This window comes from Schistocerca piceifrons, chromosome X (genome assembly GCF_021461385.2).
Source record: "Schistocerca piceifrons isolate TAMUIC-IGC-003096 chromosome X, iqSchPice1.1, whole genome shotgun sequence".
In the NCBI taxonomy this organism is placed as follows: Eukaryota; Metazoa; Arthropoda; class Insecta; order Orthoptera; family Acrididae; genus Schistocerca; species Schistocerca piceifrons.
Window position 1 is genome coordinate 302,473,608 of NC_060149.1, and position 23,929 is coordinate 302,497,536.

The window sequence follows — 23,929 nt, forward strand, 5'->3', positions numbered from 1 at the left end:
TAGACAAGATATCTTTATGGTGTGAAAAGTAGCAATTCACTCTAAATAATGAAAAGTATGAAGTCATCCACATGAGTACTTGTAGGGGTAATTACACTACATAAAAGAAAATGCTTGCACGGATTTTATACTGGAAATGATCACTTTTATTATACCACACGAACACAATGCAAACATATGTTAATGTGGGAAATGAAACACTGTCGTTTTCCCCCAAAGACCTTATTCGCAAAGAGATTGTTGCAGTTTCCTGTCGACTATCAACTTGTCACTCCCACCCAGCCCCCACCCCTTAAGTGCAGAGCACCAGGTATGGTGGGGCACTTAAACTTCACCTGTCAGCCTGCTCAAGTGCAGATAGTGCGGTGCTGATCGATGATTTTGCTGATCCATTAGGTCCCATGGTGTGAAGCTTCAGAGGGTCACAGATGTCTGGCTCTGTGAAGAGTGTGGGTTCGTTGCGAGATGTGTCGAAGTTGTTTGTGAGATTGCAGTCGGTGCTTTCATTGTCCAAGCGGGTTTTACCCGTTCAATGGAAACCTTGGTCAGCTTACCTGGAAGAAGATATCCATTGTGTGTGTGCCCCAACTCATGCTTCACCCTACTCTTTCTTGTTCAATGTCCTGGCTTGGTTGTTGCCTTTGCGGTTCAAACAGTGGGAGCCTGTTGTAGTGCCGTCAACTGTTTTGATGTCATTTGGGCCATCTGCAGGGCAGGCTCCTTCGTCGCTATGGTGTCCACCCAGGTGTGCACGCTGAGGTCATCTACTCTTGGGCATGCATGAGAGGTCAGACGCCCTTGTATTCCCGGGATAACCCATCCATTGGTAGATTGGATGAGGAGTGTCTTGTGTAAATCCATGGACAATGCATTTTTTGCCAGGAAAACAGCGCCTAGTGTAGGTTGGTCAATATCAGCCATAACGAAGTTCCAGTTGCATTTTTCTGGTAGCCCAATGTCCACTGTCAGTGTTTTCTGTCCATATGTGTGGGTGACTGAATCATTGACTGCTTTCAAAGTGGTCTCTTCAGCATGCTTGTCTGAAGGAAAGAAATTTACAGGCAGTGTGTTGAAATCTGAGCTGGTATCAACCAAAAACATCCATCCCCTAGAGCGATCAGGAACAAAAAGTCTTTGTGAAGCTGCGTACCTGACAGCTGTGGGAGAAGTCGATCCGCACAACGTAGGATTGCACTGAAATGGGGGTATCCTCCTTCCATGCATCTGTGAGTTTAGGTGTAGTTGCTTGTTGTCACAGTTGGCTGTGCCTAAACCAGGCTGTGGGACGTGTTTGGGTGCAAGCACGGCACCTTACACTTCGTAGCTTGCATGCCAAAACGCTGGTGGAACCAGCAATAACCGGTGGCATTGTTTACGTGATGCGGTGGGTGCGTCGGCTGACGAGGACGTGTGTGTGTGTCAGATGCCACAATGTCGCCTGGCTCTAACTGCTGCAGCTGGGCGGTCAATTGACGAATGGCAGTGCAGAGAGATCGGAAATCTTTGGTTGGGTCCAGCACTTGTCGTGTGGTTGTGGCAGCAGCACAAGCTGGAGGTGCAACGTCAATCTGCTCCAGCAGTGCTCAGCAGGAGTTGTTAGCTGAGGTGGTTGCTGCGGTGGCCACTGTGACTTGCTGTTGCCAGATGTGCACAAGTAATGTGTCTGAGAACACGGAAGGGTCCACCATAGCATGTAAATGCTGATAAAAGTCTGAAGATGACCTGTCACCGCGTTTCTCGTGGTACAGGAGCTGTGTTATCCATTGATCCACAAGTTTTGTGCAACGTGAAGTAAACGCTGTCTTGAGGGTGGTGTAAGCTTGTTGTGGTGTGGGTTGCATAATTATATCCAATAACACTGACAAAGCACGTCGGTCCAGGTTGCATATCACTAGCGTAAAATGTTCAAAATCATCGACTGTTTGTTGCTGCACAAAAATGTTCTCCATAGTAGTGAATCAAATTTCCGAACATTCGGGAACGAAAGGCAGGGCCTGAATTTGTAATTGCGACACGGGTGGGCTGCAAGAGCCGGTGAACGGGAAGTTTGAAGCTTGTGGGAGCGGCACCGACACGGGTGATGAAAACATGAGCACATTTGGTTTGATATTGGTGTGTCCTGCGGGCTGGTTGTGTGGGGCAATATCCTCTGTGGCAGCACGGGAACTGCCGGTACACGCAGTGTGGTTGGAAATGTAACGTCGTGGACAAACTCGGTATGAGATGTAGGAATCCGTGGCACTGTGAACTGAGAGGTTAGCTGCATCATGTTGAGCTCATTCTTGATATTCTGGATGAAGCCATCGATGTCATGGAAGAGGTTCTGTGCAGATGACATGTCGATATGAGATGGCATGAAAAATGTATATAGAAACTTATCTGCTGCCACACCACTGTAGTTACGGGGTCACCACTTATGTAGGGATAATTAAACTACATAAAAGAAAATGCTTGCGTGGACTTTATACTGGAAATAATCACTTTTATTATACCGCACGAACACAATGCAAACATATGTCAACGTGAGAAATGAAACACTGTCGTTTTCCCCCAAAGAACTTCATTCGCAAAGAGAGTGTTTCAGTGTCCTGTCGACTATTGACTTGTCACTCCTGCATACTAAAAGAAATCTGCTAAATTTTGGTTACAGGATAAACCACACAAATCTAAAGGCTGTAAATTCAGCTAAATACTTAGGGATTAAAATTATGAATAAATTAAATTGGAACAATCACAGTGATAATGTTGTGGGTAAAGCAAACCAAAGACTGTGATTTATTGGCCGAGCAGCTTACTAAAGAGACTGCTTAAAGCATGCTTGTCCACCCTCTTCTGGAGTATTGCTGTGTGGTTAGGGATCCACATCAGATGGGACTGATGGAGGACATCAAAAAAGTTCAAAGAAGGGCAGCTTATTTTATATTACCACAAAATTGGGAAGAGAGTGCCTCAAACATGATACATGAATTCGGGTGGCAATCATTAAAACAAAGGCATTTTTCACGGTGGCAGGATCTTCTCAAGAAATTTCAATCACCAACTTTCTCCTCCAATTGCAAAAATATTCTGCTGCGCCCACCTACATATGGAGACATAATCATCATGATAAAACAACACAAATCAGAGTTTGCAGAGAAAGATTTAAATGCTCATTTTTCAAGCACGACATTTGAGAGTAGAACGGTAGGGAAATAGCTTGCAGGTGGTTCAATGAACCCTCTGTCAGGCACTTAATTGTGAAATGCACAGTAATCATGTAGATGTAGATATAATTTTTATAAGTTTTTACATACATTCCTGGTTGCTGGCACAAGTTGATTATGTTCATAAATGTGATTCATTCACTATAAATTATCAATCTGTGGTTACAATTACCACATGTACATCTACATCTACATAGTTATTCCACAAGCCACAATATGGTGCATGTGGGGGGAACCCTGTCCCACTACTAGTCATTTCCTTTCCTGTTCCACTCACAAATACAGCAAGGGAAATACAGCGAGGGAAAAACAACTGTCTATCATCTGATAAACCAATATTAAGTGACAGTTGTAATATACTTCCTATACTTTACTTATTTGTATGTCCAAGTTCTAATGATTTAATAGTATCCCAAATTTTGTAGGCTTCTGAAGATGACAGATTAATCTGTTCAAATTGGTAAAGAAAAATAAACTTTTCAAGTATGCACTTGGCAACTGAACTTTATTCTGAAATATAAACTGGTAACCCAAAACACTATGCCCACTGCGAGGATGAATGTCACCTGGTGGCACTGGGGCAATGAGACATGGTAAAAAAAGTATATAAGTGGATAAAAGACACATGGGGAATCATTCTAGCAATGACGCGGGCCACAAATGGGGATATCTACTGACGTAAGTGACTTTCACAAAGGTAATATCATTGTTACCCAGAGCCTGTGAACGAGTATCTTGTAAATGGTGTAGTTGTTCAAATGTTCACATGTTACTGTAGTGAGTATCTACGGAAAGTGACAAAATGACAGTGAAACTACCACTGGGCGATAAGTGGTTGGATGCCCACAATGCTTCACAGAACATGGGATTTTGAGACTTGCCTGCTCTGTAAAGCAGGACAGGTAGAAATCTGTGGCATCTCTATCTAAAGAGCACAATGCTGGTGCATGCATAAGTGTTTTCAAGCACACAATTCATCATACATAGCTGAACATGGGGCTCTGCAGCAGATGATCCCTACATGTTTACATGTTGACCCAATGACATCATTAATTACAAAAGACACGCTCACAGATGCGAACCACCTGCAACCCTTCATGCTTGATGTCTTCCCCACCAGTGATGTCATCTTCCAGCAGGATAATTGTCCCCTGCCTCAAAGCCAGAAATGTGCTACAGTGGTCTGAGGAGCATGACTGTGTACTCACATTCATGTCTTGGCCATGAAATTCTCTTGATGTGAATCCAATTGAACTCATTTGGGTTGTTATTAGGTGCCATCACTGCATACACAAATCAGCGGACCACTGTTTAAGGAAATTACATGACTTGTGCATGAACATCCAGTGTAACATACCTCCAAAAATCAACCAACAAACTATTGAATCTATGATATGCAGAATGTGTGACACACTGCATTAAAAGACGGATCAACAAGTTATTCAGCAAGTGGTCATAATGTTTTGGCTTGTCGGCTTACACTGCAGTTGTTGAGAAGAAGCAGCTATCAAAAGGTCTTTTATTACATGTGGAAGTAAAAAAACAAGAACACAAAATGCACTTAAAAATAATAAAAATATGATGTATTGAGTATTCATGTAATTGTAGGTATGATATAGTACAATTATTGAAAAATTATCACCTATGCCCGTACCAATCCAGTATCAGTACCTCATTATATAGCCCTCCTTACTTACTAGTTACATCTCAAATGCAATTAATATTTTAAGATATGGTCCTGTTTTGTAAATTACGCAATAACTTCGGCCATAATAACAAACCCTCCACCATCATGCAAAGATCATTATCAAGTTGGTAACATACTAGTTCTTATGACAAATTCTAGGTCTGGGCACATTGAAAGTTTTGACAGAACATCTACAGTTAGACTATAAAATATATGATGATTGTAAGAACTATTTCCGTGTACTGGGCCCTGACAGGCCACTCATCCTCTGCCAATGGCATCAGTAGGATATGGGGTCAGCACACCTCTGGTGTTGTCAACTTCCTACACATTGAAGCCACTTCTTCTCATTCAAGCAGCTAGTCAGTTCGCACCATGGGGCTGACTGCACCTCATTCCAGCCTTCTCACCAAAGAAACATCCCTAGCAGTATCAGGAAATGACCCTGGATCATTCACATAGCAATCATAGATACAGACCACTTAGCTACAGAGGCAAACAATAATTGTAAGACCTATGGAATAATTTTCATCACTGTAAACTTTCTGCTGCTTGTTGTGTAATATTGTTATGTGGATAAAAAATTGTGACTAATGCTTTATAGGCAATAATGAGGTAAAATTCTATGCCATAGTGAAATATGTGGAACTTCTTTACCCTACATATGATACTAAGGTCTCTTTTTCAATAGTTAACCTGTAAAAATAGTGTTTAAATGTGGATGCAATAGGGTGTTCACTACGGTTTGCATTTTTGTATTATAGTACTGTGCCTATCCTGTACAGGGATGCATCTGTTGCAACACCAACTGTTCGCCTGATGTGAGTGGCATGAGAGCCAATGTGGAGCATAACTTTGTTTAAAGGGATCTAAATACTGCCTCTCAGTCTGCCAACCAATGAAAGGCAAATACAGCTTCATGGATGCATCTAGGGCAAGTTTGAAGCACAAGTGACACAAGCCGCCAATGGGGTGCCTAGCTGACAGGTGCACCAGTGGGTCACAGCTGCAAGTTTTCTGTACTATACATATAGCAGTCTGGTCCCTTTAATCCCACAAACCAACCAACTGTACATACTACAATTAGTAGCAGCCACTTTGGATGCTAAGCTGAGTGGGGCACCCAGGTGCAAGATTTGTATGCAATGTGTATCAAAATTATTACAAAAACTGACAAAATTAAAAATATATAATGGAAAAGGGAGAGGTGGGGTGCATCAAATGATAAGTCATTTATGTAAGAAATTGTTCTCGATCCAGCCATGGGTGCTTACTTTGTGCAGCATTGGGAATCTCAATGTAGACAAATGTAATGTGCTGCAAATACATAGAAAGAAAGATCCCTTATCATTTAGCCACAATATAGCAGGTCAGCAACTGGAAGCAGTTAATTCCATAAATTATCTGGGAGTACACATTACGAGTGATTTAAAATGGAATGATCATATAAAGTTGATCGTCTGTAAAGCAGATGCCAGACAGATTCATCAGAAGAATCCTAAGGAAATGCAATCCGAAAAAAAAAAGGAAGTAGGTTACAGTACGCTTGGTCACGCACTGCTTGAATACTGCTCAGCAGTGTGGGATCCGTACCAGACAGGGTTGATAGAAGAGATAGAGAAAATCCAATGGAGAGCAGCGCGCTTCGTTACAGGATCATTTAGTAATTGCGAAAGCATTATGGGGATGATAGATAAACTCCAGTGGAAGACTCTGCAGGAGAGATGCTCAGTAGCTTGGTACGGGCTTTTGTTGAAGTTTCGAGAACATACCTTCACCGAGGAGTAAAGCAGTATATTGCTCGCTCCTATGTATATCTCGCGAAGAGACCATGAGGATAAAATCAGAGAGATTAGAGCCCACACAGAGGCATACCGACAATCCTTCTTTCCACAAACAATACGAGACTGGAATAGAAGGGAGAACCGATAGAGGTACTCAAGGTACCCTCCGCCACACACCGTCAGGTGGCTTGCGGAGTATGGATGTAGATGTAGATTACAGTAGCTCATCAAGCACAACAAGACCTGCAGTTCTGTTAAGTTTTGTGGGACTGATAAAACTTTCATTGCTTACCTGTGAGCTTTATAGGTTAAGTATCTATCACGGAGAAAGACAAAGGTAATGAGAAGTAGTAGAAATGAGAACAGCGAGAAACTTAACGTCAGGATTGATGGTCACGAAGTCAATGAAGTTAAGGAATTCTGCTACCTAGGCAGTAAAATAACCAATGACGGACGGAGCAAGGAGGACATCAAAAGCAGACTCGCTATGGCAAAAAAGGCATTTCTGGCCAAGAGAAGTCTACTAATATCAAATACCGGCCTTAATTTGAGGAAGAAATTTCTGAGGATGTACGTCTGGAGTACAGCATTGTATGGTAGTGAAACATGGACCGTGGGAAAACCAGAACAGAAGAGAATCGAAGCATTTGAGATGTGGTGCTATAGACAAATGTTGAAAATTAGGTGGACTGATAAGGTAAGGAATGAGGAGGTTCTACGCAGAATCGGAGAGGAAAGGAATATGTGGGAAACACTGATAAGGAGAAGGGACAGGATGATAGGACAGCTACTAAGACATGAGGGAATGACTTCCATGGTACTAGAGGGAGCTGTAGAGGGCAAAAACTGTAGAGGAAGACAGAGATTGGAATACGTCAAGCAAATAATTGAGGATGTAGGTTGCAAAAAAAAAAAAAAAAAAAAAAAAAAAAAAAAAAAGTCTATCACATTAAGCACATAAACATGATATTCTATCTGTTATTGAAACAAACTCATTTCTTTAAGTTACATTCTAAGCTTACCACATCAAGTTTAGCAAAGAACTTCATGAAATTATCCAAATGACCTTATGGTCACTTCCTTTCACAATAACACCATTGAGACAGTTCATGCAATGATGTATATTAGAAATAAAATGACAGTACAGGCTGCAGTTTTACTTTTATTTTAAATATCACAATTGATTTTGGCCCCCAAGGCCACTGTACATATCCTGAGAGAACAAAGAACAACTGATGATATACATGTTGTTTTCGTTGCTCCAGAAACTTTTGGAATACTTCCAGAGCACTTGACATTCCAAGAGATAACCTATATACAATAGGTTTTAAAAGGCATATATATTAGAGCAGTTCTCCATAATGCCTCCTCTAAGGGAAGTTGTAAGCATCCATTCATGACGTTAATTTTAGAAAAATTTTTGTCACCTAATAATTTAGCTAAAAGTTTATCCATGCAGGGAATGGAGCATGTGTGTAATATTGATGAGGCATTAATTATATCTTGGAAATCACAAATTCTTTAGGATCCATTAGGTTTCTCTCCAATGTTACACTAGTAAGAAATGAGAGTGATACACCAAGTGATTAATGAGCAGAATGACCTGTTAGCATTTATCATCTTAATATTACAAATTTCACAAACTAATATCTGACAATTCCACGCTACAACAAAATACTGATGCACAGATTACACTGCCTGCTTCAGCAGTTTTCATTAATACAATTAGCAATTATGTTATCTCGGGATAATGACAATAGTTGCCTTCACTCCTTGATAATAAACAACCTATTACATACAAATGTACTCGTTGTTAACATTCCTCATCGTTATGATTTGCCTTCCTGGTCCTGTGTCAACCAAGAAATTTGCACTGCAAACAAACTGATATCAGAAATATGTTCTACATTTCATAACGTAGAGATGATTGACACATACAATTTAGGAAGAAGATTTCATACAGCTCATGGACTACATTTAAATATGTTAGGAAAAGACCAAATAGTAGAAAAACTCCGAAATCATATCCTGAAGAAATCAGCCCCAAGTATCAAGATCGCCAAACAACCACAAATTACAAAATGGTTTAGGCCAAAAACAGAAGCTTTGATGGAAGCAGAACTGTGTCAACCACTCAAAACCATCTCTGCTACCGAAAATTGCGTGCAAGAAGCCACACACAAAAATAAAATCTCGGCCAATTTTTTAGGGTAAGTGCTGTGTCAGAAATACCTTTAGAAAAGAAATTAATTAAACCCATAACTGAAAAGTCACAAAGTCCATCATTTCTTGTATTACACCATAATGTCCAGTCATTCAGAAATAAGATTCAAATGCTGGAAGTGTTACTTCAGTCTCAAATAAATCCAGATGTAATATGAATTACCGAACACTGGCTGTCTAAAGAAGAAATTCAGTCAACCTCTATTCCAAGGTACTCATTAACAAGCTTCTATTGTAGGAATTTCTCCACACATGGCGGTACTGCTATATTTGTAAAGGACCAGATAAAATTCAGTGAGGTAGGCCTAAATGAACAGATTGCATTATCTGAAGATAAGGAATTTGAGCTTTCTATGGTTAAGCTGCATGAACTAAACTACATAATTATAAATGTATACAGAGCACCAAGTAGTAATATTCCAAATTTTATGACCAAATTAGAAGTTCTGCTGAATAGTGTCAGCTCATTAAATATGAGAATAATACTTTGTGCCGATTTTAACATTGATTTATCAAAAAACAGTAATGCTAAACTTGATTTGTTAAACATGACCAAATCCTTTAATATGATCCCCACAATACACTCTCCAACAAGATCAACAGAGCATACTGATTCAATAATTGATCAAATCTTCATAACTGATACTGGTTACAAATTCACTGGCGAAGTACTGAGCATGGGATACAGTGACCATGATGCTCAGCTACTGAACGTTGACATGGAAAATAGTAAAATCAGCCCCAAAAAAGTATTTCAAAGAAGAAACTTTTCAGATGGCAATATTAGGATTTTTAACTTCCTATTAGCCAAGGAAAATTGGGACAGTGTTTACATGCAAACAACTGTTGATAATATGTTCTTAAGCTTCCATAACACCTTCCTTTATTACCTTAATACAGCATTTCCTTTTGAAACAAAAACTTCAAGCAATCAAAATAGAAAGTCGTGGGTAACAAAAGGAATCAAAATTTCTAGTGAGAGAAACAGATTTCTCCAATATTGCTCCAAAAAATACATAGTCACTGAAGAATTTTCTGACTATTGTAAAGCCTACAAAAAAACTTATCTTAGAGTGATTAGACAGGCAAAACTTTTATGGAATGACAATTTCATAAGAAACTCTTCAAACAAAATGAAAGCTATGTGGAAAGTTATTAAAAAAGAAACTTGTAGTTCAACACCTAAAAAGGAAAACATTTCTCTAACACTTAATGACTCTAAGGTCACAGATCCATACACAGTTGTAAACAAGTTCAATGAATATTTCACCTCACTAGCAGAAGATCTCATTCAGGCAAACTGCAAGGTATCGTTCTTCAATTCCACCAATACGTCAAACAGCACTAATGCTACAATGTTTGTTTATGAAACAAACCCTGATGAAATTATGAACACAATAAAATTGCTACGCAATAAAATCTCTAGTGGCTATGATGAAGTACCTGACCTCATATTAAAGGTGTGTGCTCCCCATATAGTAAAGCCATTATCAACCATCTACAACCAATCATTAAAAACTGGCATTTTTCCAGATGCTCTCAAAATAGCTAAAGTCTCACCATTACTAAAGAAAGGTTTCCCTGATTTAGTATCCAATTATAGACCATTATCCATATTAAGCATCTTTTCAAAAATCCTGGAAAAACTTTTTTATGACAGGCTTATAAATTTCATAAAAAACCATGCACCAATCAGCATTCAACAACATGGTTTTAGTAAATCTTTATCCACCCAGACAGCAATTTTTGAACTGTTGGACCACATACTGAAATCAATTGACCAACATAATATAGCTGCAGGTATCTTCTTAGATCTCTCTAAAGCCTTTGACGTACTAGATCATAAAATACTGCTTGCTAAATTGGAAAGAAGAGGAATAAGAGGTGTGGCTCACAACTGGCTATGCTCTTACCTACAAAACCGCAGACAGAAGGTATCACTTCAATACGATATTAATGTACAGAATAAAATAAATAACACAGTTTTCCTCTCAGAGGAAAGAACAATAAGATATGGTGTTCCCCAGGGTTCTGTTCTAGGGCCATTACTTTTCCTCATTTACATAGATGATCTTGTTGAATGTATGAGCCCACAAAAAACTATCCTGTTTGCTGACGATACAATCATAGTGTTGACTGGATCTAGCCCTGAATCCCTTCAGACAATATCTGATAACTCTATGGAAAAACTTTCTGAGTGGTTTAACAAAAATGGCCTAATTGTTAATAGTGGGAAAACTGTATGTATCAACTTCCATCTAATTCCCACATCCAGTCAAAAAACTATCCAAGTAAAGTTAAATAATGATAAAATTGAAAACGTAAATGCAACAAAATTTTTGGGTGTATGGGTCCAACAAAATTTAAAATGGGACACACATATAAACAACTTATCAAAGAAACTCTCATCATTGTGCTATGGACTAAGAATACTAAAATCTACTACAAGTAAATCCACATTAATGCAAGCATACCATGCGCAGTTCCACATTGCTCCGCTATGGAATCATCTTTTGGGGAAATTCAACTCACAGCACAAATATATTTAAACTACAAAAAAGAGCACTGAGGATAATCTGTGGCCTCAAAAAGCTGGAATCCTGTAAATGTCAATTTATAAAACTTAATGTTCTAAGCATCCCATCCCTATTCATTCAAGAAACAATCCTATTCACCAGGGAATACCTCTCAAGAACAGGCAAATTAATCCAAAACAATGATATACACGCTCATTATACCAGAGGGCAATCTAATATCCATCAAATTTTTTCAAGGACATCATCATACCAAAAATATATAACTCATCTGGGTGTCGTATTACACAATAAAATTCCAGAACAAATAAAAACTGCTCCAGATCCAATATTTAAAAATAAACTAAAAGCATTTCTGACAAAGCACTGTTTCTATTCAGTACAAGAATTCCTGGAAATGAAAAATTATAAAGTTCCTTTGTAAAATACTGTGATTAGAGTAAAACATTCTGTAGGCAAAATAATAACCTAATTTCTACTATAAACAACTATGATTCAGTTTCACTTCCCAAAATTTTTCAACTCGCTTTTGAATGTACAAGTACACATTCTATTAGTATTAAAACTTAATTGTCTGAGAAATCTCAATGTTAATTTCATGTTTAATGTAGTTTTTAAATGACATTGTCCTTCTGTTGTGTTTCCAGTTGACATTTTCACTATTCTGTAATCTCAGTGATTATTTGTGTAAATTTAAAGTAGCACTACATTGCCTATATGTTCCTTAGTTCCCCATGTAAATTGTTTGTATTCTCTGTATGTGAAGATACTATATCCATCACTGAACAATTTTGTGTACATTTCTTAAATGGCAGTCCATTGCCTATTTTTTTTCTCCAAACTACATATTTGTTAAGAAAAATGACTTTTCCTATATCATGTGTACTTTGTACAACATGTGATCCACAGGATAAATAAATAAATACAAATACATACAGATACCTATCTTCATCCACAGCTCACTACCCATGACTTACATATGGTGCTTCTTCACAATCAAACTTAAATATAGTATCTCTTTTGGCAATTAGTATACACAAATTGATAATTTTGCTTATCAGAAAAAAAGCCATAATTAGCATCAGAGTAAGATAGAAATAATTACAGTACTTATACCGGTTCATAACATCCTGTGAAGAATTCACAAATGAAATTTCTAACAAAAACATAACATCATAATTTGCCGGTACATTTAAGATACTAAACAAACATTAAAATTACATTACTTGTGTATCAGTAAAAGCAAAACACAGTGCTCAGTGGTAAGAACTTACAACAGGCATACTAGTCAGCAAGTTCGAAATGATAATTTAAGAAAAAACTTTAGTGTGTCCAGCACAATTTAAATTTAAAAATCCTAAGGCAACAGTATCTAATACACAATTGTAGGTACAAAACAACATCCTACATCTCCTGGACATGAAATATACAACTTACCCTATAATAACCTTAAACAAAAATGTCATAATCTGTGAGGAACTATAATTAATCTGGCATGGTGCCCACTTGCAAGCTTTGTTGTGACCAAAATACATGCATAAGGAAATACAGTCAGTTTGGAACCAAATCCAGGACTACCATGACAAGCCAAGACAAATGCTAATATCCAAATGCATGGCCAGAGAGTTCCTTAACCCTTTCTAGCCTGACAGGACTTGAAAATCCCATGACTTTCTAGAGTTACATAACAGCAAGGAGTAGAATTCACGCACTGGTGCCCTGTCCGGACAATTGTGTACCTCTTCCATTGTTGTTGTTGTGGTCTTCAGTCCTGAGACTGGTTTGATGCAGCTCTTCATGCTACTCTATCCTGTGCAAGCTTCTTCATCTCCCAGTACCTACTGCAACCTACATCCTTCTGAATCTGCTTAGTGTATTGATCTCTTGGTCTCCCTCTACAATTTTTACCCTCCACGCTGCCCTCCAATGCTAAATTTGTGATCCCTCGATGCCTCAAAACATGTCCTACCAACCGATCCCTTCTTCTAGTCAAGTTGTGCCACAAACTTCTCTTCTCCCCAATCCTATTCAATACCTCCTCATTAGTTACGTGATCTACCCACCTTATCTTCAGCATTCTTCTGTAGCACCACATTTCGAAAGCTTCTATTCTCTTCTTGTCCAAACTGGTTATCGTCCATGTTTCACTTCCATACATGGCTACACTCCATACAAATACTTTCAGAAACGACTTCCTGACACTTAAATCTATACTCGATGTTAACAAATTTCTCTTCTTCAGAAACGCTTTCCTTGCCATTGCCAGTCTACATTTTATATCCTCTCTACTTCGACCATCATCAGTTATTTTACTCCCTAAATAGCAAAGCTCCTTTACTACTTTAACTGTCTCATTTCCTAATCTAATCCCCTCAGCATCACCCGATTTAATTTGACTACATTCCATTATCCTCGTTTTGCTTTTGTTGATGTTCATCTTATATCCTCCTTTCAATACACTGTCCATTCCGTTCAACTGCTCTTCCAAGTCCTTTGCTCTCTCTGACAGAATTACAATGTCATCGGCAAACCTCAAAGTTTTTACTTCTACTCCATGAATTTTAATACCTACTCCGAATTTTTCTTTTGTTTCCTTTACTGCTTGCTCAATATACAGATTGAATAACATCGGGGAGAGGCTACAACCCTGTCTCACTCCTTTCCCAACCACTGCTTCCCTTTCATGCCCCTCGACTCTTATAACTGCCATCTGGTTTCTGTACAAATTGTAAATAGCCTTTCGCTCCCTGTATTTTACCCCTGCCACCTTCAGAATTTGAAAGAGAGTATCCCAGTTAACGTTGTCAAAAGCTTTCTCTATGTCTACAAATGCTAGAAACGTAGTTTTGCCTTTCCTTAATCTTTCTTCTAAGATAAGTCATAAGGTTAGTATTGAATCACATGTTCCAACATTTCTACGGAATCCAAACTGATCCTCCCCGAGGTCCGCTTCTACCAGTTTTTCCATTCGTCTGTAAAGAATTCGCGTTAGTATTTTGCAGCTGTGACTTATTAAACTGATAATTCTGTAATTTTCACATCTGTCAACACCTGCTTTCTTTGGGATTGGAATTATTATATTCTTCTTGAAGTCTGTGGGTATTTCGCCTGTCTCATACATCTTGCTCACCAGATGGTAGAGTTTTGTTATGACTGGCTCTCCCAAGGCCATCAGTAGTTCTAATGGAATGTTGTCTATTCCCGGGGCCTTTTTCGACTCAGGTCTTTCAGTGCTCTGTCGAACTCTTCACGCAGTATCTTATCTCCCATTTCATCTTCATCTATATCCTCTTCCATTTCCATAATATTGTCCTCAAGTACATCGCCCTTGTATAAACCCTCTATATACTCCTTCCACCTTTCTGCCTTCCTTTCTTTGCTGAGAGCTGGGTTGCCATCTGAGCTCTTGATATTCATACAAGTGGTTCTCTTCTCTCCAAAGGTCTCTTTAATTTTCCTGTAGGCAGTATCTATCTTACCCCTAGTGAGACAAGCCTCTACATCCTTACATTTGTACTCTAGCCATCCCTGCTTAGCCATTTTGCACTTCCTGTCAATCTCATTTTTGAGACGTTTGTATTCCTTTTTGCCTGCTTCATTTACTGCATTTTTATATTTTCTCCTTTCATCAATTAAATTCAATATTTCTTCTGTTACCCAAGGATTTCTATTAGCCCTCGTCTTTTTACCTACTTGATCCTCTGCTGCCTTCACTACTTCATCCCTCAGAGCTACCCATTCTTCTTCTACTGTATTTCTTTCCCCCAGTCCTGTCAATTGTTCCCTTATGCTCTCCCTGAAACTCTCTACAACCTCTGGTTCTTTCAGTTTATCCAAGTCCCATCTCCTTAAATTCCCGCCTTTTTGCAGTTTCTTCAGTTTTAATTTGCAGTTCATAACCAATAGATTGTGGTCAGAATCCACATCTGCCCCTGGAAATGTCTTACAATTTAAAACCTGGTTCCTAAATTTCTGTCTTACCATTATGCAATCTATCTGATACCCTTTAGTATCTCCAGGATTCTTCCAGGTATACAACCTTCTTTCATGATTCTTGAACCAAGTGTTAGCTATGATTAAGTTATGCTCTGTGCAAAATTCTACAAGGCGGCTTCCTCTTTCATTTCTTCCCCCCAATCCATATTCACCTACTATGTTTCCTTCTCTCCCTTTTCCTACTGACGAATTCCAGTCACCCATGACTATTAAATTTTCGTCTCCCTTCACTACCTGAATAATTTCTTTTATCTCGTCATACATTTCATCAATTTCTTCATCATCTGCAGAGCTAGTTGGCATATAAACTTGTACTACTGTAGTAGGCATGGGCTTTGTGTCTATCTTGGCCACAATAATGCGTTCACTATGCTGTTTGTAGTAGCTAACCCGCACTCCTATTTTTTTATTCATTATTAAACCTACTCCTGCATTACCCTTATTTGATTTTGTATTTATAACCCTGTAATCACCTGACCAAAAGTCTTGTTCCTCCTGCCACCGAACTTCACTAATTCCCACTATATCTAACTTTAACCTATCCATTTCCCTTTTTAAATTTTCTAACCTACCTGCCCGATTAAGGGATCTGACATTCCACGGTCCGATCCGTAGAATGCCAGTTTTCTTTCTCCTGATAACGACGTCCTCTTGAGTAGTCCCCGCCCGGAGATCCGAATGGGGGACTATTTTACCTCCGGAATATTTTACCCAAGAGGACGCCATCATCATTTAATCATACAGTAAAGCTGCATGTCCTCGGGAAAAATTACGGCTGTAGCTTCCCCTTGCTTTCAGCCGTTCGCAGTACCAGCACAGCAAGGCCGTTTTGGTTAATGTTACAAGGCCAGATCAGTCAATCATCCAGACTGTTGCCCCTGCGACTACTGAAAAGGCTGCTGCCCCTCTTCAGGAACCACATGTTGGTCTGGCCTCTCAACAGATACTCCTCCGTTGTGGTTGCACCTACGGTACGGCCATCTGTATCGCTGAGGCACGCAAGCCTCCCCACCAACGGCAAGGTCCATGGTTCATGGGGGGGCCCTCTTCCATAGCACAGGAAATTATGGCTGTGATAGTTCAATAAATCTGTCCACAGAAGATAGAAAACAATGACAGTCTGTCATATGCAGTGTGTTGTTCATTTAATTGTAATAAAGTTTGGGTCCTGCAGATATGAAAGGAAATAATTGTGAGGGTTTTGATGTTTATGACCTGGGTTTGTATTGTTTTAGTTAATGTAAATTGAGCCTTATGGGATGCAAAGTCTTACTTGTGTTTTGTACATAAATTAAAACAAATATATCCATTATCTGTGTATTGCAATGCACTATGCACTATTTTCATTGCATTGATAAAATTATCCTGAAATATTAAATTCTTTGGTACACTTTTTCATAGTTTGGGCAGAAGAGAGTTAAACACAACTCATCATCTCATAAAACTCAAACCAGGTTATATGTCATGAAACATCACTGCCTAGAGCCTAGTCCCAAAGTAGTGTAATCTTCTTACAAAGTTCAAACACTTGACAAGAGAGGACAGACAAATCCATAGTGTTACAATCAGCAAGCACATAGGTAATGAGCAAAACAGAACATACCAATTTAATTCATGGAGTTGTTGAGTGCACTGCCTCTGTTGCACACTTTTCCTCCTCATAATTACTTTATTCTAAAACAAGCACACCAAGCTTTCATTGACAATGTCTTGGTCTAAGACATCCATAGTGCACTGCACTATATATGAGTTCCAGAACAAGTGATGATAAAAGTCACATTGCAAGTACCAATACAGCAGATTGGCAGTGACACGCACCCCCTCTTCCATTGCAGTAAAATGACACTCTTGATTTTTTCACATTCTTGCCACTTGCCAAACAGTGTTCCTTCTCAATTAGGCAGCCTTCCCACTCAGATGTCAACACAACACTGGCTAACATGCTGCTCCACCGAACCTCCTCAGTTTTGGTGTAAAGGACACCAACAGGCTCAGAATTAAGGATCGTCTTCATGGAGCTCAATCACAACCTGCCAGTTTTGAATCAAACAAAAAAGTCTGTTGTAATTGCAGCTGGTGATAAATGTGTCACATAACAGCACAGTGGCTACTATGGATATGACTCAGTCAGTAGTGGAAATGTATTTGATAACTCCAGTCACTTGTAATCTGTCAAATTCTTGTTTTAGTGATTCTGTGAGAGTGAATGGAACTGGGTGAGTCCTACACATTTTTTGTGTAGTTGCTGGAAGGAAAGGAAGGAAAACTAGTGTTTGACACCAATTTACAAAAAGATCATTAGAGATGGAGCATAATCTTGGATTGGGTAAACATGGAGAAAGAAATTGTCCAAGCACTTCAAAATAAACTATTCTAGCATTTCCCATAACTGATTCAGGGAAATCATGAAAAATGTAAATTTCAATTGCCAGGTGGGGATTTGAACTATCGTCTGGCTGAAAACAAGTCCAGTGTCCTATAACTGTGCCACCTTTGTTGGTGGTAATTGATAGTCTAATAGGCATGTGAAATTTAGTCACGCATTCCAGCCTGGGCTCAAAAAGAAGTGGAAAATCTTGGCAAAGACCCTTTATTTCAGTGAACTGAATTGTATCAGGCATTATATTTACTGAATCTTGTATTGAGAAACCAAATACCTTTAGGCCTCTAACACAAAGATGTTTTTCACATCCAGTAAATTGAATACTATATGCCCATCATTTGTGGACTGTTTATTAATAGAATTTCAAGGAACACTTACGTTTTACTGGAATCTTTTGCCTGCTGAAAGACATGAGTCCACGTGCTGTGGCCAATAAGAATGGGGCTCCTGACTACTGGAAAGTGTACAAATTGATAAAAGTAGCAACAGCACCTATCTCACCATCAAGTTCTATTTTGTTATCCTGAATGTGTAAGAAAAAGAAAAGTTTTCAGTCCAGTTTTGTGCTAGGAGTATATTGCATTTAAACTGAGTTTTTTAAAATGTGTATGGGTTGTGTGTGGTTGAGTGAGTGAGGGGAAAAAGGCAGTAAGGATTGGAAGGCAGGGTTGGGAAAGAGTTTCTCATAGCTGGGAGTCTGTTCTACCTCCCCCTTCCAATCTACTTGTCCATATCATTGTGCACTGCACACAACTCCACCCACAGTAAGGTAACATATTTTGCATAATTTCATTCATTTAAGTCCTCTGGGATAATATTCTCAGGTAACTCCTCACTTAGGCAAATAGTATTCATTGCTCAATGGAAATTATGTATCAAAATTATGTATGTATTCAAACATGTGCAACTTGCAAGGGTATCTCTAAGCTACTGGTATTATTAACCACAACCTCACAGTACCTTTATTCACTGGTGAAATTTACTATAAAAAGGTGTCACAGTTTAAAAATAATAGAGATATTGACAAATACAATACCAGAAGAAAAAATTGTCTGCTCTTCCTTCTGCTAAACCTAGCTGTAGCACAGAAATGACTGAAACATAGCTACAAAACGCTTTGATAATCTGCCCATGGAAATTATATGTATGTTGGTGAGCAAAAATGTTTCCAAGTGAAGATTAAAGGTCCGCAGCCCATGGTCGTGCGATAGTGTTCTCGATTCCCACGCCCAGGTTCCCGGGTTCGATTCCCGGCGGGGTCAGGGATTTTCTCTGCCTCGTGATGACTGGGTGTTCTGTGGTGTCCTTAGGTTAGTTAGGTTTAAGTAGTTCTAAGTTCTAGGGGACTGATGACCAAAGATGTAAAGTCCCATAGTGCTCAGAGCCATTTGAAGATTAAAGTTGTTTCTCCATTATAACACTTCCTGTACCACAGAAGACTTCTCGAGTGGAAATAAACTGTCAATGATAATCATGTAAATGGCTAGATATTTTTTAATTGTTCCTCTACTCTTTAGTTCAACTGAAATCTTCCACATCATAATATTTCTCATGGCTATATGTATGAAATGCAGAGCTAACTAACAATATTTTGGCACATCCGACCAGAAGGCTATCTGCAAGTTAATGTGTCATTCTTGCTGCTGATATTCAAACCTGGAGTTTCCACATTTTGATTTTTAACAACATTTTGGCTTTTCCTTCTTGCACTGTACATAACGCTGACTGACTGCTGCTTTACCTCATGTTTGTTCAGAATTATCTGCAGAGGAAAGAGAGGGCCAGTTCTGGAGGATGGTATGTTTGTGTGATACAACTCTTTCCTGGCCTATGCCACATCAAAAGTCTGAGATATGTGCAGTACTTCCTCTAGGCAGCTATTGTAATGTTTCCTGCCAAATTTTCTTGTCAAGGGCATAGCCTAAGACAGTATCACAGATCAGAAAGTCTGTATAAGCTGTTTCTAAGTTGTTTCACACATCCCACAATCGAATTCATATTTATGGCTAATGCCACAAAAACTGGCAGTTTACAAGTGCTATGATTATCCTTCTCATTTGTGAAGTTGGTGGGCATTTGGTCAGGGCACTATAACATTCATATGGTTACAAAAATGGTTGTTGAGTATGTCACACATTTCCTGAAATAACAAGTCCACTGGTTCTGCTTTGGGAATTCATTTGTGCAAGATGCAGCAAATCTCAAGATTAGACATTGTCAAGAAGAAAGACTTTTCAAGCAGTGGATCTGATACCAGGAATGTCTGAAAGTTCTACTGAAGCCACCAGGCATATGAGTCCCTATCTAACTTGGCCACATTGGAGGGTGCAAACACAATGGGCAGAAACCCAGAAGTGGCTTGTGGACTGCTCACTTAATGATGGCCTACTGTTGTTGTTGTAAAAGTAGACTGAGCTGCTACTATTCAGTTAGCTATTGAGAATGTTTCTGCTAGCTGTTCTACCATCTTTACTAACACTGTATTCATAGGGAGGCACATATTGAATTCAAATAGCCTCATTTCTAATGTATTATCCATGGTGCAGTTTATTCTACAATCACTGTTATGTAGCAGTAGACCAGAATCATCATTCATAATACAAGAAATGTCCATTATAAGAATTGCAGTGGAGGCAGGCACAATGTAGGCTGGTGTATAAAGGAGTCTGATCTCTGTTTTATGAGGATTAAGAATGCCCTGTGGCATGCCCCATGTCATTACAGTCACTGATCATGCAGCACCTTTAATGCTGCTGTCTCCATTCCTTCAGGATCACTGATATTACTATACACTGATGTTACAAAGTCAGCAATGCATGACCCTAAGTCTTGTAAACAAAGAAAAACAAGCAAAGAAATTACAAAGTGCTGTTTGCTTCTTGTGTATTTATGCTGCATCAGTTCAGGGTCAGTGTGGTTATGAACGGATTGGCACAGTTAATTTAAGGGGTGGATGCATTCCCTCTTTGCTGGTACCCCTAGAGATGGGATATATGTACTGCAACTGTCTGTATGTAGTGCTATTCATGTGAAAGTGAGCAAAAGTTTTCAAATGTTTGGAGATCATATAACTGAGGTGGGACTTGGCTACCATACTGGTACTGATCTAGTCAGATGTGTGAAACCACCTAAAAACCACATCCACACTGGTCGCCATAACAACCCTCATCATTAATCAACCAGGCAGATTCAACATGGACCTGGCACACATCTCCATCCCAGAAGTGGTGCTTTAACATGCACAGCTATCCAGGCAGGTTCCAAACAGAGGCATAAAAAAATACAGAACTAAGCACAAAGCACAAAGTTTAAACTCTGGCTACTATTAATGTTGCTGCTGACTAGTCCTAATGTTGAGGTGGTATATGCTTTTCTTCCACCAGTCTGAGAATCAGCTCACCACTAATTATTGGGGTACCTGCAAGTATGGGACATGTGGAGGGTGTATGATGAAAACTAATACATTAGTAATTTTTTCAACCTCGTTTTGTATTTTACTTTGCAGTAGTCCTGGAACTTATTGAACCTGGTAGGTATGCAGTGTAGTGTCCTGCTGAGTGGCATATGAAGGTTGTGATTGGTTGGCATCCTTGAAGTAACATTGTTTATTGAACATCAGCTCAGTTCAGTACAATTCGAGAACAAAGTCTACACATGAAGAAAATGAAAATCTCCTTCCTTGATGACACAAGAATACAATGGAAATGACCTTCTGTGATGATGCATAACTGGTGTCCACAGGGGTGACATCTCCGACTGTTGGAAGTGGTGAAGAGCTGAGGAACTGGTGTCTTCTGGAGCAGCGGTCACCTGGCATTGACTGGGAGCCTGGTGAAGGTGCAAGGCAGCACTGTTGGCCGGCTTGCATAAGCGGCAGGCAGCAAGGTCCTTAGCGTAGTCTCACAGTATGGCTGGTGATCCATCTGGAGGCCAGAGCTAAACTGGCCATCGAGGGGCTTGGTAATGACATAGGTACTTGGACGGAGGAACACAGGCACAGTATCACATGAAAATGTGACTGTGCAGATGTGAGTAGGTCTCCCGTGACTGCAGCACTGTTTATCGTGATCTCCACATGGCGTAGTGGAGCAGCCTGTAACCTCAAACACTGTGGCAGCCACAGGAGGCTTGGCAGTAAATATTTCAGTGAATGTGTCTATAAATGGCTGTCTCAGGTAATGCAGTAGCCGTGCCTGACCTGTAAAGCATTTCTCTGAATGTGATGGTCGAATATGCAGGTGCTCAGCCCTTCGTATACTACACCCCTTCCCCCTTGAAGGAGATGGTGCAACGATCTCAGAGAAACATGGCAGCCAGGGAAGGAGGCTCCAGGCAGCCACCATAGTGAAATGAAACGAGATAATCAGGAACTGAAGAATGAGAACAGTCCCATCAAATGAAGGAAACAATCTGCGGGAGGCAGCAGCAGGAAAGACATGGGCAGAAGACAAGGTAGTGGTATGGAAACACAACCCAGGCCTGGAAGAACATAATGGGGCTGGCAGTGCCCACAAGGACAGCTGTGACTGGATGCAGGTTGTGAAAGAGGCAGCTGTGGTGATGGCAGTGGCTGGGATGATATCAAGTGGGCTTGATGGGACCGAGGTGGCTGTGTCACCATGAAGAGGACCTGCTGTGAGTGGTCCGAATGTGAGAGAGCCACAAGAGAGGTGGCCAAGAGAGGGATAGTGATGGGAAAACCGATTTGCTTTAACAACTGGTTTAGCCAATCAATTTTTTTTTTTCAGTTGAGTGGAACAACTGAATCTCTGCGGCCATGTCATCTATATGAATGGCTTTCACTCACTCTCCAGGTCTGAGAGGTTTCTAATTAATTTGAGACAGCTGACTGACACAAACAAGTCTCTGACAGTTACATCTGCCATATGAACAATGTTGTTTTCATTCAGTCTCTGTCTGGGTTTGAGTGATTTCACTTATATATTTCTCAGCTTTTACATGCATTATGACTAGGGTTGCCAACATTTTTTAGAGAAAATTTGATTTCACGGAGAGGTGAATGAAAACTATATTTCTAAAAATATTAGTTAGTTTGTTGGGGGAAAACTTCATTTTACATTTTTTACATTAAAGGTCTCACAGCAGACCATTACCAGATACTGCTTGAGCTATGAACACCAATTACACCTTGACTACACTATCATTCTCTCCCTTCCAACTCACTCTCTCTGGCAATTTGATTGCCTGCCATGCAGAACTGAGTGCAGCTTGTCTTCTGGTTGGCCGGGAGAGCAGCCAAATATAGGAGGTAGCACCAGTGGCAACATACATCTGCTGCTGTAATAACAGATGGCTGCAGCCAATGGAGGATATGTGCCACTGCAGCTTCTGCTGCTCTGGGCATAGTGCACAAGACTTTTTGCCTTGTGGCTAGTCGCCATGTACTGTGCTTGTCCCACACACAAGCAGAGGCACACATCTAGGTGCCTCAGTCTCAACTTGGGTGTGGGGTGGTCCCCTTCACACTTAGATTGTTTGCCCACATCAGTGCTCCACTCTAGCAGAACGAAGGGGCATGCATATCAAACGATACTACGGAAACTACGGGATGAAAAATTTTGATTTTTCTGTTATTTACAGTCATATATCAGCTTCAAGATGAATTGCCTATATTTTCATTAAAGATCATAGTTATTGGGACATTTAGGGATTATCTATGTCTCCATACAAAATTTGAATAGTTTGCAATGAAAATCAAGGATCACTATGAGTTTGTAGTTTGGAAGGAAGTCTATATCTGTCTCCAATCTTAAGAAAATGGATTTTATGTATCACTCTCACTTCTGCCCACACACACACAGTGCCCACACACCCCTCATATTTTGTAAATTTTTGTAGATATGGAAATGGGTTTTTAGTTAATGGTAGCACACAATGAGAAGAGTATTTTGGAATGCTGTTAATACCCAAAACTTTCATATATATCGTCTCAGCAGTAATTACAGATTTTTTCAATGGGATATTTTACTTTCTTTCATTTTGAAAACCTACATCATTTTACATAAAATTCATCAAATATATGCTAATTAACATATATCGAGTCAATATTTTTATCAAAAGTGCTTATCTCCTTGTTTTTAATGAAATATCATGTGCAA